Source organism: Mus caroli, unplaced genomic scaffold (assembly GCF_978045245.1).
Source record: "Mus caroli unplaced genomic scaffold, Mus_caroli_1 scaffold_9, whole genome shotgun sequence".
NCBI classification, from domain to species: domain Eukaryota; kingdom Metazoa; phylum Chordata; class Mammalia; order Rodentia; family Muridae; genus Mus; species Mus caroli.
In genome coordinates this window covers 101,244,314-101,263,737 of record NW_028227264.1, presented here as the reverse complement: position 1 = coordinate 101,263,737, position 19,424 = coordinate 101,244,314, and the positions used below count along the sequence as shown (strand labels likewise).

Sequence of the window (19,424 nt, the reverse complement as noted above, 5' to 3'; positions counted from 1 at the left end):
TGCTCCAATCCAATTGCATGCGGGACCAGAGACTGCATTAGTTAGGGAAGCAGAAAAACGGCCTGAGTAGGACCACAGGCCTCTTCCGGCTGGACCAGCACCGGGGTACCATCAGCTACCCACGACCCCCACCGCAGGATTTAGAGACTGCTGGTGAGTGGAACACAGCTTCTGCTCCAATCTTTAAACAGTGACAACAATAACAACTAACCCCAGAGATTACCAGATGGCGAAAGGTAAACGTAATAATCTTACTAACAGAAACCAAGACCACTCACCATCATCAGAACCCAGCACCCCCACTTCGCCCAGTCCAGGGCACCCCAACACACCGGAAAAGCTAGACGCGGATTTAAAAGCATATCTCCTGATGATGATAGAGGACTTCAAGAAGGACTTTAATAACACACTTAAAGAAATGCAGGAGAACACTGCTAAACAGGCAGAAGACAATAAAGAGGAAGAACAAAAATCCCTTAAAGAATTGCAGGAGAACACTGCTAAAGAGTTACAAATCCTTAAAGAAAAACACGATAACATAATCAAACAGGTAGAAGTCCTTACAGAAAAACAGGAAAACACATCCAAACAGATGATGGAAATGAACAAAACCATACTAGACCTAAAAAGGGAAGTAGACACAATAAAGAAAACCCAAAAGGAGGCAACACTGGAGATAGAAACCCTAGGAAAGAAATCTGGAACCATAGATACGAGCATCAGCAACAGAATACAAGAGATGGAAGAGAGAATCTCAGGTGCAGAAGATTCCATAGAGAACATCGGCACAACAATCAAGGAAAATGTAAAATGCAAAAAGATCCTAACTCAAAACATCCAAGAAATAGAGGACGAAATGAGAAGACCAAACCTACGGATAATAGGAGTGGATGAGAATGAAGATTTTCAACTCAAAGGACCAGCAAACATCTTCAACAAAATTATAGAAGAAAACTTCCCAAATCTAAAGAAAGAGATGCCCATGAACATACAAGAAGCCTACAGAACTCCAAATAGACTGGACCAGAAAAGAAATACCTCCCTACACATTATAATCAGAACAACAAATGCTCTAAATAAAGATAGAATACTAAAAGCAGTAAGAGAAAAAGGCCAAGTAACATATAAAGGCAAGCCTATCAGAATTACACCAGATTTTTCACCAGAGACTATGAAGGCCAGAAGATCCTGGACGGATGTTATACAGACACTAAAAGAACACAAATTCCAGCCCAGGCTACTATACCCAGCCAAACTCTCAATTAACATAGATGGAGAAACCAAAGTATTCCACGACAAAAGCAAATTCACACATTATCTCTCCAAGAATCCAGCCCTTCAAAGGATAATAACAGAAAAAAACCAATACAAGGACAGGAACCATGCCCTAGAAACAACAAGAAGGTAATCCCTCAACAAACCTAAAAGAAGACAGCCACAGGAACAAAATGCCAACTTTAACAACAATAATAACAGGAAACAACAATTACTTTTCCTTAATATCTCTTAATATCAATGGACTCAACTCCCCGATAAAAAGACATAGACTAACAAACTGGCTACACAAACAAGACCCAACATTTTGCTGCTTACAGGAAACTCATCTCAGAGAAAAGGATAGACACTACCTCAGAATGAAAGGCTGGAAAACAATTTTCCAAGTAAATGGCATGAAGAAACAAGCTGGAGTAGCCATTCTAATATCTGATAAGATTGACTTCCAACCCAAAGTCATTAAAAAAAGACAGGGAGGGACACTTCATACTCATCAAAGGTAAAATCCTCCAAGAGGAACTATCAATCCTGAATATCTATGCTCCAAATACAAAGGCAGCCACATTCATTAAAGAAACTTTAGTAAATCTCAAAGCACACATTGCACCTCATACAATAATAGTGGGAGACTTCAACACACCACTTTCACCAATGGACAGATCATGGAAACAGAAACTAAACAGGGACACAGTGAAACTAACAGAAATTATGAATCAAATGGATCTGGCAGATATCTACAGAACATTCTATCCTAAAACAAAAGGATATACCTTCTTCTCAGCACCTCATGGTACCTTCTCCAAAATTGATCACATAATTGGTCACAAAGCAGGCCTCAACAGATACAAAAATATTGAAATTGTCCCATGCATCCTATCAGATCACCATGGACTAAGGCTGATCTTCAATAACAAAATAAATAATAGAAAGCCAACCTTCACGTGGAAACTGAACAACACTCTTCTCAATGATACCTTGGTCAAGGAAGGAATAAAGAAAGAAATTAAGGACTTTTTAGAGTTCAATGGAAATGAAGCCACAACATACCCAAACTTATGGGACGCAATGAAAGCATTTCTAAGAGGAAAACTCATAGCTCTGAGTGCCTCCAAAAGGAAACTAGAGAGAGCACACATTAGCAGCTTGACAACACACCTAAAAGCACTAGAACAAAAGGAAGCAAATTCACCCAAGAGGAGTAGACTGCAGGAAATAATCAAACTCAGGGGTGAAATCAACCAAGTGGAAACAAGAAAAACTATTCAAAGAATCAACCAATCAAGGAGCTGGTTCTTTGAGAAAATCAACAAGATAGATAAACCCTTAGCCAGACTCACTAGAGGGCACAGGGAAAGCATCCTAATTAACAAAATCAGAAATGAAAAAGGAGACATAACAACAGATCCTGAAGACATCCAAAACACCATCAGATCCTTCTACCAAAGGCTATACTCAACAAAACTGGAGAGCCTGGATGAAATGGAGAAGTTCCTAGACAGATACCAGGTACCAAAGTTGAATCAAGATCATGTTAATGATCTAAACAGCCCTATATCCCCCAAAGAAATAGAAGCAGTCATTAATAGTCTCCCAACTAAAAAAAGCCCAGGACCAGATGGGTTTAGTGCAGAGTTCTATCAGACCTTCAAAGAAGATCTAATCCCAGTTCTTCACAAACTATTCCACAAAATAGAAACAGAAGGTACTCTACCCAACTCATTCTATGAAGCCACAATTACTCTGATACCTAAACCACAAAAAGACCCAACAAAGATAGAAAACTTCAGACCAATATCCCTTATGAATATTGATGCAAAAATCCTCAATAAAGTTCTTGCTAACCGAATCCAAGAACACATCAAAACAATCATCCATCCTGACCAAGTAGGTTTCATCCCAGGGATGCAGGGATGGTTCAATATACGGAAATCCATCAACGTAATCCAGTATATAAACAAACTCAAAGACAAAAACCACATGGTCATCTCGTTAGATGCGGAAAAAGCATTTGACAAGATCCAACACCCATTCATGATAAAAGTCTTGGAAAGATCAGGAATTCAAGGCCCATACCTAAACATGATAAAAGCAATCTACAGCAAACCAGTAGCCAACATCAAAGTAAATGGTGAGAAGCTTGAAGCAATCCCTCTAAAATCAGGGACTAGACAAGGCTGTCCACTTTCTCCATACCTATTCAACATTGTACTTGAAGTCCTAGCCAGAGCAATTCGACAACAAAAGGAGATCAAAGGGATACAAATTGGAAAAGATGAAGTCAAAATATCACTCTTTGCAGATGATATGATAGTATATATAAGTGACCCTAAAAATTCCACCAGAGAACACCTAAGCCTGATAAACAGCTTCGGTGAAGTAGCTGGATATAAAATTAACTCAAACAAATCAATGGCCTTTCTCTACACAAAGAATAAACAGGCTGAGAAAGAAATTAGGGAAACAACACCCTTCTCAATAGTCACAAATAATATAAAATATCTTGGCGTGACTCTAACTAAGGAAGTGAAAGATCTGTATAATAAAAACTTCAAGTCTCTGAAGAAAGAAATTATAGAAGATCTCAGAAGATGGAAAGATCTCTCATGCTCATGGATTGGCAGGATCAACATTGTAAAAATGGCTATCTTGCCAAAAGCAATCTACAGATTCAATGCAATCCCCATCAAAATTCCAAATCAATTCTTCAACGAATTAGAAAGTGCAATCTGCAAATTCATCTGGAATAACAAAAAACCTAGGATAGCAAAAACTCTTCTCAAGGATAAAAGAACCTCTGGTGGAATCACCATGCCGGACCTAAAGCTCTACTACAGAGCAATTGTGATAAAAACTGCATGGTACTGGTATAGTGACAGACAAATAGACCAATGGAATAGAATTGAAGACCCAGAAATGAACCCACACACCTACGGTCACTTGATCTTCGACAAGGGAGCTAAAAACATCCAGTGGAAGAAAGACAGCATTTTCAACAAATGGTGCTGGCACAACTGGTTGTTAACATGTAGAAGAATGCGAATCAATCCATTCCTATCTCCTTGTACTAAGGTCAAGTCTAAGTGGATCAAGGAACTTCACATAAAACCAGAGACACTGAAACTTATAGAGGAGAAAGTGGGGAAAAGCCTTGAAGATATGGGCACAGGGAAAAAATTCCTGAATAGAACAGTAATGGCTTGTGCTGTAAGATCAAGAATTGACAAGTGGGACCTCATGAAACTACAAAGCTTCTGCAAGGCTAAAGACACCATCAATAAGACAAAAAAACCACCAACAGATTGGGAAAGGATCTTCACCTATCCTAAATCAGATAAGGGACTAATATCCAATATATATAAAGAACTCAAGAAGGTGGACTCCAGAAAGTCAAATAACCCCATTAAAAAATGGGGCTCAGAACTGAACAAAGAATTCTCACCTGAGGAATACCGAATGGCAGAGAAGCACCTGAAAAAATGTTCAACATCCTTAATCATCAGGGAAATGCAAATCAAAACAACCCTGAGATTCCACCTCACACCAGTCAGAATGGCTAAGATCAAAAATTCAGGTGACAGCAGATGCTGGCGAGGATGTGGAGAAAGAGGAACACTCCTCCATTGTTGGTGGGATTGCAAGCTTGTACAACCACGCTGGAAATCAGTCTGGCGGTTCCCCAGAAAATTGGACATAGTACTACCGGAGGATCCAGCAATACCTCTCCTGGGCATATATCCAGAAGATGTCCCAACCGGTAAAAAGGACACATGCTCCACTATGTTCATAGCAGCCCTATTTATAATAGCCAGAAGCTGGAAAGAACCCAGATGTCCCTCAACAGAGGAATGGATACAGAAATTATGGTACATTTACACAATGGAGTACTACTCAGCTATTAAAAAGAATGAATTTATGAAATTCCTAGCCAAATGGATGGACCTGGAGGGCATCATCTTGAGTGAAGTAACACAATCACAAAAGAACTCACACAATATGTATTCATTGATAAGTGGATATTAGCCCAAAACTTAGGATACCCAAGATATAAGATACAATTTGATAAACGCATGAAACTCAAGAAGAATGAAGACCAAAGTGTGGACACTGTGCACCTTCTTAGAATTGGGAACAAAACACACAGGGAAGGAGTTACAGAGACAAAGTTCGTAGCTGTGATGAAAGGATGGACCATTTAGAGACTGCCGTATCCAGGGATCCATCCCATAATCAGCTTCTAAACGCTGACACCATTGCATACACTAGCAAGATTTTGCTGAAAGGACCCAAATATAGCTGTCTCTTGTGAGATGATGCCGGGGCCTAGCAAACACAGGAGTGGATGTTCACAGTCAGCTATTGGATGTATCACAGGGCTCCCAATGGAGAAGCTAGAGAAAGTACCCAAGGAGCTAAAGGGATCTGCAACCCTATTGTTGGAACAACATGATGTACTAACCAGAACCCCGGAGCTCTTGTCTCTAGCTGCATATGTATCGAAAGATGGCCTAGTCGGCCATCAATGGAAAGAGAGGCCCATTGGACTTGCAAACTTTATATGCCCCAATATAGGGGAATGCCAGGGCCAAAATAATGGGAATGGGTGGGTAGGGAAGTGGGGGGCGCTATGGGGGACTTTTGGGATAGCATTGGAAATGTAATTGAGGAAAATATGTAATAAAAATATTAAAAATCAAAAAAATATATATATAATTACATCAAGATTAAAAAAAAAAAACTTATAGACTTACATAACATACACAGTTTTCCCCTACAACTGATCTACATCTGATGCTAATGAACAAAATTTTCTCAATTTCCTTCTATACAAATACATCAATTTCCTCTTTTGGTGATTAACAAATATCAATTAGCATGACTTTCTCTTTACTCTTGCGGTTCTTTACGCTTGAATTCAATTGATTTTGCAAACATTTAACTATACCTAATTTTCCTAAATATAGATATTTCAAATATTTTCAGGTTTCCTGGTGTTCTACTCTCTGTCATCTACTCATTTAAAATGTGTAGTCAGCACACAAAAAGTAAACTTTCTGACATAAAAAAAAAAATCATTCTTTTAATTGCAATGATGGATTCCTAAGTTTTTGATGAAGCTTTAAACTTTCCTCAACTAGAGACTGCTTTAAAATGTACTTTCCAGATTTTCTTGTCTTGACTTACCCAATACATGCTCCTCAGAGTTCTGTATCCAGCTTTCTATTCACACTAGATCATGATGCTGGGTGTCCAATGATGGTAACCAGCATATATTGGAAACATGATTTCCTCAAATCTCTTCCATGATCAGATAAATGGCCTAATTCAAGGGAATGAACTCAGGAGGTATACCATCCACCATGGGCATCTTCCAAATTTTAACTTGCTGCAAACAATCAACTCCTGTGAGGTCATTAAATTTCTAATCCCTGCATCAGAGCCTTAGGCCAAAGAGATGGAAGACTACACATTCCTGTATCATTCTCTGGCTTTATTCATGTGATAATGCTAAGAAATTAAGATGCAGGAAAAAAGAGAAAACATTTAAAAGAGCAATATGAATTCAAAGTCAAAGAACTCATAGATTTTTGGATCTGTTAGCAAATGAAAATATACTAAATAGAAGTGGTTGTGTTAAAAATGTAATCTTTCATTCATAGATCAGTTTTCTCAGTTCCATCACAATATAAAATCTTCTCTGGTTGACGCTTCTACACACACACACACAAACACAAACACTCATACACACATGCACAATATGTATCTGCACCTGACAAAACTTTAAATGAATTTGACTTTATATATAGACTTAGTGGATTATCTGATTTTTGTGTTAAGGAAAAACTGTCTTTATGGCTTCTTTGATGGCTCAGTAGATAATATACTTCTTATATACATACAACCAAATGAAAAACAAATCAATGGTATATATATATATATATATATATATATATATATATATATATATATATTCTCTCACACATGATATAACAATAGTAATAGATGAAAAGGCTAACAACTTGAGAAATGGGGGTTGTGGGAGGGATTTCATGGAGAACAATTGAAGAGGCTTAGGGAGGAAAAGGAAAGAAAGTCATACATGTTATCTAAAACAGATTTTAAAGGTTTGTGTATGCCACATTCATCAAGCCACACTCAATATTTAGTAAATTATTCAATACCTGGACTTTATATTTAGTTTACAAATTATTTAGGGAAGTAAGGTTAAGAAATCATCAAAATCATCTACATAATATTTGAGCAAAAATTGCTTGATTCTTTCACTAATTTTTTTCCAAAATAAGCCAAATGATTTTTTTCCAAACTTGGTTATTATGCTTCCAATTAACTAAAACAGTAAGTTTTAAGAAATGTTGTAAACATTTTATTGTACTTAATATTTGTGTTTATTGCTTTACAATATACATTATGTACAACTCAAATGCACTAACTGTAAATGCCAAAACCTAATTATGGACATCAAAAAGTTTTAATTACTTACAAATAATCCCATATATCTGTACTTAGAATGGACATTCTTTTTTCTTTATTAGATATTTTCTTTATTTATATTTCAAATGTTATCCCCTTTCCTGGTTTCCCCTCCACAAAGACCCTAGCCCCTCTCTGCTCCCCACACACTTCTGCTTCCTGACCCTGGCATTCCCCTATACTGGGGCAGGTTCATAATTCCATTATTTTAAACACTTGCCAACAATATACACTATATGTTAAATACATACATATATTTTTTTTCATGTAGTGAGGACAGGACTTTAAAACATTAACCAACTATTTTTCTACAGATAAATAGTGCATCAAATAATATTTCATTATACTTTATATTAATATTTTCCTTCCCCAAATCAGGGTTTTAAGTAATATAAAATTAAAGTATAAACAACTGTGACTCTTCCAATTATTTTTTCTAATTGCTGAATTTTTATCTAGGAAAAGTAACATACATTAAACATAGTATTAAAAACTATGTTTTCATTGATGTGTCTGTCTGTATTTATTCTTGCTATTCTTTCTATCGATACCCAGAGAAAATATTTCAAGTTCATATACACATTGGAAAAAGATTCTTCTTGGTGTTCTTCTATTTCAAACTAATCTACAATTAAGATAAAAGTATAAGTTATTTGAGCTGATAGTATGAGATAACTTATCATTTTAACTATGTCTTTTCCTTTTCCTGTTTGACTACATAATATCATGTTCAAAGAGTTTGGAAGAATAAAGAAAATTGAATATCTGATATCATTTCAGTGGTATTTTTAAAGCAATCTAAAAACTCACATTTCCCTACTTTAAAAGTAAATATTCTGCAAGCTTATTTTAAATAGAAGAAATGTTTTATGGCTGCAATTACTACTCTTAAACCAAGTTATGAACAATGTTTTTATTAATTCAATATTTGAAAAACTACCTTCTCTTTAAAATTAGAAATACAACCTTACTTGTTAAATAGAAAACATCAATAATCAGTGACTGATTTGCATTTTCTACATTCCAATGTAAAATCAGAAATACTACAGAATAGCAAATCGTGTATTTTAATCAAGTAATTATTTTAAATTGTCACTTTCAAGAAGATAGAACAGTAAGTACAAGATTGTTTTTTAAAATATTTTTATATTTTTGTCAAGTGATTCACATATCTTACGAATCAAAATGCCATAAACAGAACAAATATTTGATATTAATTTATAAAATTGGGAACATAAAATTTATTTTTTCACAAGTTTTAATTAAAACGTATTTATTCACAATGTGTGTGTTTGTGTGTGTGTGTGTGGGGGGGTGACATGGTATGGTAAGGTTAATGGACAGCATTCATCATTTAGTGCCTCATTCTACTCTGTGTTTTGCCATGATTAAATTTATGCTGTTTGATTTGATAGCAATTTCCATTTAAACTCAATAAAGAAGCATAATTTTCATTTAATAAATATAACATCATTTTTGGTCAAAAAGACACAAAGCAAAAGAAACTAGTAAGAGGCAGTGGACATGAGATGCTTTATGCAATGTTGGGTAATGGGAGCTGGTTTTGACTATCTGTGGCAATATTTGTTATATTAAAAACTTAATTTTAGGAATTGTCCTTGTGCTTTTCTTTTGCCATTTTGTTATCTCTGATACTAACTGGACTGGGTGTCTCAGATTGGAGCAGACCTCTTCAGAGGCCAGTGGAGTTGTGTGACCTAGGTTAGAGGAAGTTTCCTGTTTCCCTATTTAGGGAAGACCTTCTGGAAGACAGGCAGGCTGTTGGGACAGGGGTACAGGCATCCATAAGCCATGGATGCAGGGGGAGGTGCATACTGGCAGGGTGATGGGGCTATGGTAGTATGTACTGTTCTGGCAATCTTTTAGTTACCTCTTAGTTTGTGAACCTAAAACAATTCTCAAGGTTCTGGGCAACTACAAATATTACTCTAGAATTATCGTTCATTATGATGCTTGAAAAGTCTAGGATAATTGTGGTATTTGGACTTTTATAGCACAACAATATATATATATATATATATATATATATATATATATATATCTTCATTTTCATGAATGATAACTCAAAAGGAAGTTACCATTTTTGATTTTATAATATTTAACATACACCTCATTAAGTTGCAATTTTGCAAATGTCATACAGATCAAAGAATCAGCTCACAAGTTCATAATTTTTAAAAAAACATTTTTGTTATTTAAATTAAGGTAGTTGAAAATATTTACTCATTCTTCCCAACTTACTTTTATAAATAATTGTGTGCAAAACAAAGCAGTTCAATGAATTGTTAATGATGATGGAAATATACCTGTTATTGATTAAGGAGTTATAAGTAGCCTATAGACTACTTATACTACTTATACTAAGAGATGTTAAAATAACTTTCCCATAATAATACTTCCATCTGTATTTTGGAATTTATACTCATATTTGCACACCTGTTATAATTCATGTAACATAAGTACATCTCAGTCAATACTGGTCCATATAGACAACTGTCTCCCAGTTGTTCTGAAAGTCAAAAAGTTCTTAATTTTGTTTGTTTGTTTGTTTGTTTGTTTTTTGTCCTTTCTTTTCACTTCTTTACAGAATCAAGGACCAGCAAATCCCTAGACACAGGTGTTTTGATGGATACCTTGAAATAAAACATGTTCAAGTCTGAATTGCAGTGGTGGAGGTTGTAGGTTTGCTTCTAGGATTAGCTTCTAAGTTGTTCAAATAGCACATGACAAATTTCCATTGAATATACATCATATATACCTTATGCATCACTCAATATTAGTAGTATAGACTTGCGATAGATAGAAATGTATCTAGTACAGGTGAGAATTTATCACTTTTCTGTCTCATTGAATTAGTCTTCATTCAGACTTCTTAAAACAGGTGCTTTAGCATGGTCAACATGTAGATGTCACATACACCTTACCTTAGACACAATGATCCTCTCTGCCTATTTTTCGCTGTCTTGGCTTTCTAGAATGACAGGAATACTATAACTGGGATCTTGTATCTTTCTTTCTTTTATTTTTATCTTCCTATTGGCTCTTTGTGAATTTCCCACCATGCACCCCAAACTCATTCAGTCTCCCCCTTCCTCTCCTCCCTGCCCTCCACCCTTGCAATCTCTCTGTAACAGAGGAAAAAAAAATCTCTTTGTAGAAGCTTAGTATGTCACAGTGTGTTCCACAATATACACTTTTTTCCCACACTTCTGTGTTTACATATGGTCATTGCAAATGACTCATTGGTCTGGCATGAGGCCTCTGCATTCTGTTGCTTTATCAATCCCAGAAACTCACTGTACTCTCAGATATCTTTTTGTTACCCTTTGTCATGGAAATCTTGTAGTTTTAGATCTGTAGGACTGACTGTCCCCTTCATATATTCCAACTCTTTACCATGGGGTGGATGTTGGAGTGGACCAATTCAAAGCCCTGGATCTGAGTCCAAGATGTATCTGAGCTGGTCAACCTGCAGGCTCTCCAGATTTCATACCCTCAGGGCATGCTCTCTAGCAGCACTCAGAACTAGAGCCAACTCTCTCCTGATGTCCAGGAGAGGTGCAGGGCCTCCTCTCCTGCTCTCAGAACCCCAAGGCCAATTTTCCAACCTGCTAAGAATGACAAGGGGTGACAGCCAGGGATGTCATCTCTCCTTTGCTCATGCTGCAGCAGGGCAGATAAGTTGCAGGACCAACTCTCTAATACTCACACCCTTGAGGTCAGATCACCCTTGTTCATAGGATCAGGATCAGCTCTGTTGTGCCGATGTAAGGCCAGCTCTCCCACTACAGATGGAAAGAGCAAAAGGGAGGGGAATGGATCTCTCCATTGTAGAAGTCATGCACAGCAAATACAGGCAGGGCCAGGCTCTCCCATGCTCCTATCCTTGGAGCCAGATCACCCCAAAAATCCCACATCCAGTGCCAGCTCTACTATGCTGCCTGGGTAAAGTGCAGAGCCTGCTCTCCTGAGTGCTGCAGCAAATGACAGACAGGGCCAGAGACTCTGCCCTGGGAGCCTGTCTAGGCCTGTGTGTGCTGGATTGATGGGTGTCTCATGCTAGCTCCCTGTCTGTGCCTCCTGGCACCAGACGGGTGGTGATGTCAGGATCACTTCTTTCAAGTTAGGCTACTAATCATTCAGATGTTCATAAATCAGAATACTAAGCATAGGTGTACCATCCCAGCTCTTTGCCACCTATTGATTCACATGTGATACAGTAGCCACACCTATAATGTCTCTAGGAGCACATGAATATTTTTTTATTGTTTGCCTATGCTTTTTTTAAAAAAACGGATTTATTAAAGCTCCACATGCCTCAGTAAAACATTCATTTGGATTTTCCTCCACGACTCATTATCCATTTATTCTAACTACCCTCTGATTTTAATTCTCTTTCTCACTACCTCTCATAAGGGAAAAAACAACAACAAAACAAACAAACAAAAAATGAATTTGTGGGAACTCTACAAAAGCATTCATAAGAAAATAGATGAATAGAAAAAATGCAAACTATATATGTGTCATAAGAGAATGTAGTTTTACAACACAGATACTCCTGTCATTTTTAAAATCTGTTGGTAAGGTATCCTATCTTTGCACTAGTAGCTATGGATGGGAGATATTTTTTTAGGTACATTTTCTACTGCATGGTACTGGTATAGCGACAGACAAGTAGACCAATGGAATAGAATTGAAGACCCAGAAATGAACCCACACACCTATGGTCACTTGATATTTGACAAGGGAGCAAAAACTATCCAGTGGAAAAAGAAAGCATCTTCAACAAATGGTGCTGGCACAACTGGCAGTTATCATGTAGAAGAATGCGAATTGAACCATTCATATCTCCTTGTACTAAGGTCAAATCTAAGTGGATTAAGGAACTACACATAAAAAAAAGAGACACTGAAACTTATTGAGGAGAAAGTAGGGAAAATCCTGGAAGATGTGGACACAGGGGAAAAATTCCTGAATAGAACAGCAATGGCTTGTGCTGTAAGATCGAGAATTGACAAATGGGACCTCATGAAACTGCAAAGCTTCTGCAAGGCAAAATACACCATCAATAAGACAAAAAGGCCACCAAAAGATTGGGAAAGGATCTTTACCTATCCTAATTCTGATAGGGGACTAATATCCAATATATAAAAAGAACTCAAGAAGGTGGACTCCAGAAAATCAAATAACCCCATTAAAAAATGGGGCTCAGAGCTAAACAAAGAATTCTCACCTGAGGAATACCAAATGGCTGAGAAGCACCTGAAAAAATGTTCAGCATCCTTAATCATCAGAGAAATACAACTCAAAACAACCCTGAGATTCCACCTCACACCAGTCAGAATGGCTAAGATCAAAAATTCAGGTGATAGCAGATGCTGGCGAGGATATGGAGAAAGAGGAACACTCCTCCATTGTTGGTGGGATTGCAAGCTTGGACAACCACTCTGAAAATCAGTCTGGCAGTTCCTCAGAAAATTGGATATAGTACTACCGGAGGATCCTGCAATACCTCTCCTGGGCATATATCCAGAAGATGTTCCAACCGGTAAGAAGGACACATGCTCCACTATGTTCATAGCAGCCTTATTTATAATAGCCAGAAGCTGGAAAGAACCCAGATGCTCCTCAACAGAGGAATGGATACAGAAAATGTGGTACATTTACACAATGGAGTACTACTCAGCTATTAGAAAGAATGAATTTATGAAATTCCTAGGCAAATGGATGGACCTGGAGGGTATCATCCTGAGTGAGGGAACCCAATCACAAAGGAACTCACACAATATGTACTCACTGATAAGTGGATATTAGCCCAGACACTTAGGATACCCAAGATATAAGATACAATTTGCTAAACACATGAAACTCAAGAACAACGAAGACCAAAGTGTGGACACTTTGCCCCTTCTTAGAATTGGGAACAAAACACCCATGGAAGGAGTTACAGAGACAAAGTTTGGAGCTGTGTCAAAAGGTTGGACCATCTAGAGCCTGCCATATCCAGGGTTAAATACCAAAATCAGCTTCCAAATGCTGACACCATTGCATATACTCGCAAGATTTTGATGAAAGGACCCATACATAGATGTCTCTTGTGAGACTATGCCAGGGGCTAGCAAACACGGAAGTGGATGCTCACAGTCAGCTATTGGATGGATCACAGGGCCCCCAATGGAGGAGCTAGAGAAAGTACCCAAGGAGCTAAAGGGATCTGCAACCCTATAGGTAGAACAACATTATGAACTAACCAGTACCCCAGAGCTCTTGACTCTAGCTGCATATGTATCAAAGATGGCCTAGTCGGCCATCACTGGAAAGAGGGTACCATTGGACTTGCAAACTTTGTATGCCCCATTACAGGGGAACGCCAGGGCCAAAACGTGGAAATGGGTGGTTAGAGGAGTGGGTGGGAGGGTATGGGGGACTTTTGGGATAGCATTGGAAATGTAAGTGAGGAAAATACCTAATAAAAAGTATAAAAAAAAAAAAAAGAAAAAAAAAGAACTGTGACTTCTATGAGAATGAATAGTGAAACATATAATCAGAATCCAATGTCATAGAAATTTTGATGCGGCTCCTTAATTGAAAAGAGTCACCATTTGAAATCAGTGATTCAAGAAGGAAAAGAAAGTCAGAATCTGCAAACCCAGTGTCTAAAGGCATGCCCCTGACCACAAAGCCAGAGCCTGCTAACTGCATCTGAAAGGATGCATAGTGATAAAAGAAATATTTCCAAAATCTCAGAACAATATTACTTTTGTATCTAATATACACTGTTTATACTCTCCATCCTTTTAAATTTTCACTTCCTTCGCCTCTTGTTGCTCCAACTCTCCTCTCCCTCTTCACTTCTCTCCTGCTCTATCTTTAAAAACCATTTTAATTAGGATATTTTCCCTTTGAAACCAAAGTACACATTGCTAACTTTTAGATCTTCAATAAAAGTTTGGAGAGAAACCACTTTAGAATTCTCAAGGGGACTAACAATTTGAAGATACAGTAATAATTGTTTCGTGTAATGAACTGCATTCTCCCAAAACCCATGTGGCAAAGTTTTAACTACTAGTAGCATAGAATGTGGCTTAAGATAAACATGAGTTAAAGGATGCAAGTGGTTGAGTTAAGGTCATTAGGACAAACTTTACTCTTAGGTGGCTGGTATCTCTATGATAGAGAAAATTCATAGGAGAGGTTTGAATCTACAGGCTCTACTGCCTCCTTCTGGCTTCTGTTGGCACCTGCACATTCATGTGCATACCCAATAATACCTAACCCCACTCCACCCCCACACACACATACACACTAACATACACTTGAAAATAAAACTGATAAAATATAAAACAGTTTGAAGTGGTAATTTTAAGACATACAAGAGCACATATAAGTTTATACCTACATATAAGTAAATGCATACCATAGGCTTACATATTAGTATATAAATGCACACATATATCTATCATCTATCTATCTATCTATCTATCTATCTATCTAGCTATCTATCTATCTTTATCTATCTTATGAGCTTATTCATATAAAATATAAATATGTTTTAGAAAACAGATTTTTGAAAAGGATTCTTCAAAAGCCAATATAGAGAGCTTGAAGTTACCATACTAAATCATGAAACTATGTTTGTTGTTTTCTTATTTTGCAATGGCTAAACACCCTGGAACACATACTTGAATAAAATCATAATAAGAAACATTCATTTTAAGATATAATAATTATAGGTTGAAGTAATAACTACATTAAAAAAAACTATATTTGATATTCTGCCTGAACCCGCTGGAGGCCACCAGAGGACCTAGAGTACTCTTCATGCCAGCAGGACCTGTGGATCACCTCATGATGACAGGTGAGTGGAATGCAACTTCAGCTGCAAAGAATCAAGGAGTGTCTTGTGCCAGCAGGAACAGGGACAGAGGAACCCAGCCCAACCAGAGTCTGGGATCTCTTCAGGTCAGGGCCAGCCCCACCCGGCCTAGGGCATCTAGGGCCCTAGAGGACTCTCCGTGCTGCAGGACTCCTAGAACACCCAGGAACTCATGATCACCTGAGAGAACATGGGTGAGAGAAGCAACAAAGCTTCTTGGATAGCGCCCTGTTGGGCCTTCATTCTCAGCCAGAAGGTGGAGCTGAGACCCAGACCCATGGGTACCTTCCTTGCCAGAGGAGAGTCAGCCTACAGGGAGAGCTCTGACCCCAGGACTCAGGCAGTGGATCAGAGCTCCAGACTTCAGGACACCTGCCCTGCAAGAGGAGAGCTTGCCTGCAGAGAGTGCTCTGACCACTGGAAATCAGGTGAGAGTAAGACTCCCAGGAGTTCTGACAGAGGCTAACAGAATCACAGGAGGATCAAGCTCCAGCCAGAGACAGCTTGAACATTAACACCAGAGTTTACCAGATGGCAAAAGGCAAACGTAAGAATCTTACTAACAGAAACCAAGAACACTGAGCATCATTAGAACCCAGTATGCCCATCACAGCGAGTCCTGGATAGCCCAACACACCTGCAAAGCAAGACTAGTATTTAAAATCATATCTCATGATGGTGGTAGAAGATTTTAAGAAGGGCATTAATAACTCACTTAAAAAAAATACAGGATAACACTGCTAAACAGGTAGAAGCCCATAAAGAGGAAGCACAAAAATCCCTCAAGGAATTAGAGGAGAACACTGCTAAACAGGTAGAAGTCCTTAAAGAACTACAGGGAAACACTGCTAAACAGATAGAAGTTCTTAAAGAAGAAAAAGAAAAAAAAAACCTTAAAGAATTACAGGAAAACACAACCAAACAGGGAATGAAATTGAACCAAACCCTCCAAGATCTAAAATGAAAGCAGAAACAATAAAGAAAACCAAAGGGAGACAATTCGGGAGAGAGAAATACTAGGAAAGAAATCAGGAACCATAGATGTGAGCATCAGCAACAGAATACAAGAGATGGAAGAGAGAATCTCAGGTGCAGAAGATTCCATAGGGAACATAGAACAATTAAAGAAAATGCAAAATGCAAAAAGATCCTAACTCAAAACATCCAGGAAATCCAGGACACAATGAGAAGACCAAACCTATGGATAATAGGAGTAGATGAGAATGAAGATTTTCAATTTAAAGGGCCAGCAAATATCTTCAACAAAATTATAGAAGAAAACTTCCCATACCTAAAGAAAGAGCTGCCCATGAACATACAGGAAGCCTACAGAACTCCAAATAGACTGGACCAGAAAAGAAATTCCTTCCTCCCAACACATAATAATCAGAACAACAAATGCACTAAATAAAGACATAATATTAAAAGCAGTAAGGGGAAAAGGTGAAGTAACATATAATGGCAGGCCTACTAGTATTACTCCAGATTTCTCACCAGAGACTATGAAAGCCAGACGATCCTAGACAGATGTTATACAGACACTAAGAGTACACAAATGCCAGCCCAGGCTACTATACCCAGAAAAAGTCTCAATTACCATAGATGGAGGAACCAAAGTATTCCATGACAAAACAAAATTCACACAATATCTTGGATTCACACAAATCTAGCCCTTCAAAGGATAATAAAGGGAAAACACCAACACAAAGATGGAAAGTACATCCTAGAAAAAGCAAGAAAGTAATTCTTCAACAAACCTATAAGAAAATCGCCACAAGAACAGTATCCCAACATTAACAACAAAAATAACAGGAAGCAACAATTACTTTTCTTTGATTTCTTTTAACATCAATGGACTCAATAAAAAGGCATAGACTAATAGACTGACTACACAAACAGGACATAACATTTTGCTGGTTACAGGAAACCCACCTCAGGGACAAAAACAGACACTATCTCAGAGTAAAGGGCTGGAAAATAATTTCCCAAGCAAATGGTCCAAAGAAACAAGCTGGAATAGCCATTCTAATATCGAATAAAAGTGACTTCCAACCCAAAGTTATCAAAAAAGACAAGGAGGGGCATTTCATCCTCATCAAAGGTAAAATCTACCAAGATGAAGTCTCAATTCTAAATATCTATGCTCCAAATGCAAGGGCAGCCACATTCATTGAAGAAACTTTAGTAAAGCTCAACACAGACATTGCAAATCTCACATAATAGTGGGAGACTTCAACACCCCATTCTCACCAATGGACAGATCCTGGAAACAGAAACTAAACAGAGATACATGGACACTAACAGAAGTTATGAAACAAATGGATTTAACAGATAACTACAGAACATTTTATCCTAAAACAAAAGGATATACCTTCTTCTCAACGCCACATGGTACCTCCTCCAAAATTGACCATAAAATTGGTCAAAAAACAGGAATCAACAGATACAGAAATATTGAAATTATCCCATGCATCCTATCTGATCACCACAGACTAAGGCTGATCTTCAATAACGACATAAATAATAGAAAGCCAACATTCATGTGGAAACTGAACAACACTCTACTCAATGATACCTTGGTAAAGGAAGAAATAAAGAAAGAAATTAAATACTTTTTAGAGTTTAATGAAAATGAAACCACAACATACCAAAACTTGAGGGACAAAATGAAATGTTGGAGCCAGCCTGCAGCTCTCATGTCCGGGTTCAAGCCTGGGAGGTATCCTAGAGATGAAAGAGAAGAGGGAATCTAGGCGGGTCTAGAAATAATGGAACCAAGACATGCTAGTCTGTTCAAGGTTTCAATGTTTAATTAAAAAGTATGCACTTATAAAGAGGGAAACCCATCCCCAGTCATGCCAAGTTTCTTGATGTCCTAAGCACAGCCTTTTAGCACCAATTCGCCAGATTCACAGGTTGTAGGTAAGCCAGAAAGTCTTGGAGAACTGGTTCTGCAGGCAGTGTAACATCAAAGGAAACTAGTTGAGCGGAGAAGCAGCACTGCAGGTGGCCCCACCTCAGTGGCATTTGGTATGAACCAGCCTGCCTACACTAAAGGAGGTTACAATGAAAGCAGTCCTAAGAGGAAAACTTATAGACCAGTGTATCTCCAAAAAGAAACTAGAGAGAGCATACACTAGCAGACTGACAGCATACCTAGAAGCTCTAGAATGAAAGGAAGCAAATTCACCCAAGAGGAGTAGACAGCAGGAAATAATCATACTTAGGGCTGAAATCAACCAAGTGGAAACAAAAAGAACTATTCAAAGAATCAACCAAAGGAGGAGCTAGTTCTTTGAGAAAATCAACAAGATAGATAAACCCTTAGCCAGACTAACTAGAGAGCACAGGGACAGTATCCTAATTAATAAAATTTAAAAAATGAAAAAGGAGACATAACAACAGCACCTGAGGAAATCCAAAACATCATCAGATCCTACTACAAAAGTCTATACTCAACAAAACTGGAAAACCTGGATGAAATGGACAACTTCCTAGACAGATACCAGGTACCAAGGTTAAATCAGGATCAGATTAACAATCTAAACAGTCCCATTTCCCCTAAATAAATAGAAGCAGTCATCAACAGTCTCCCAACCAAAAAAAAAACCCAGAACCAGATGAGTTTAGTGCAGAATTCTATCAGACCTTCAAAGAAGACTTAATTCCAACTCTCCTTAAACTATTCCACAAAATAGAAACAGAAGGTACTCTACCCAATTCATTCTATGAAGCCATAATTACTCTGATACCTAAACCACAC

The 19,424-nt window shown here is 37.7% G+C and overlaps 1 non-coding gene across 1 annotated transcript; it reads right to left on the bottom strand.

The window, feature by feature from the left end:
* Positions 1 to 11,904: 11,904 nt before the first annotated feature.
* On the bottom strand, positions 11,905 to 12,036 carry LOC115032231 (small nucleolar RNA SNORA17). The gene has a single exon (XR_003837886.1). It is a non-coding gene; the product is annotated as a small nucleolar RNA SNORA17 (small nucleolar RNA).
* Between the last annotated feature and the right edge of the window lie 7,388 nt (positions 12,037 to 19,424).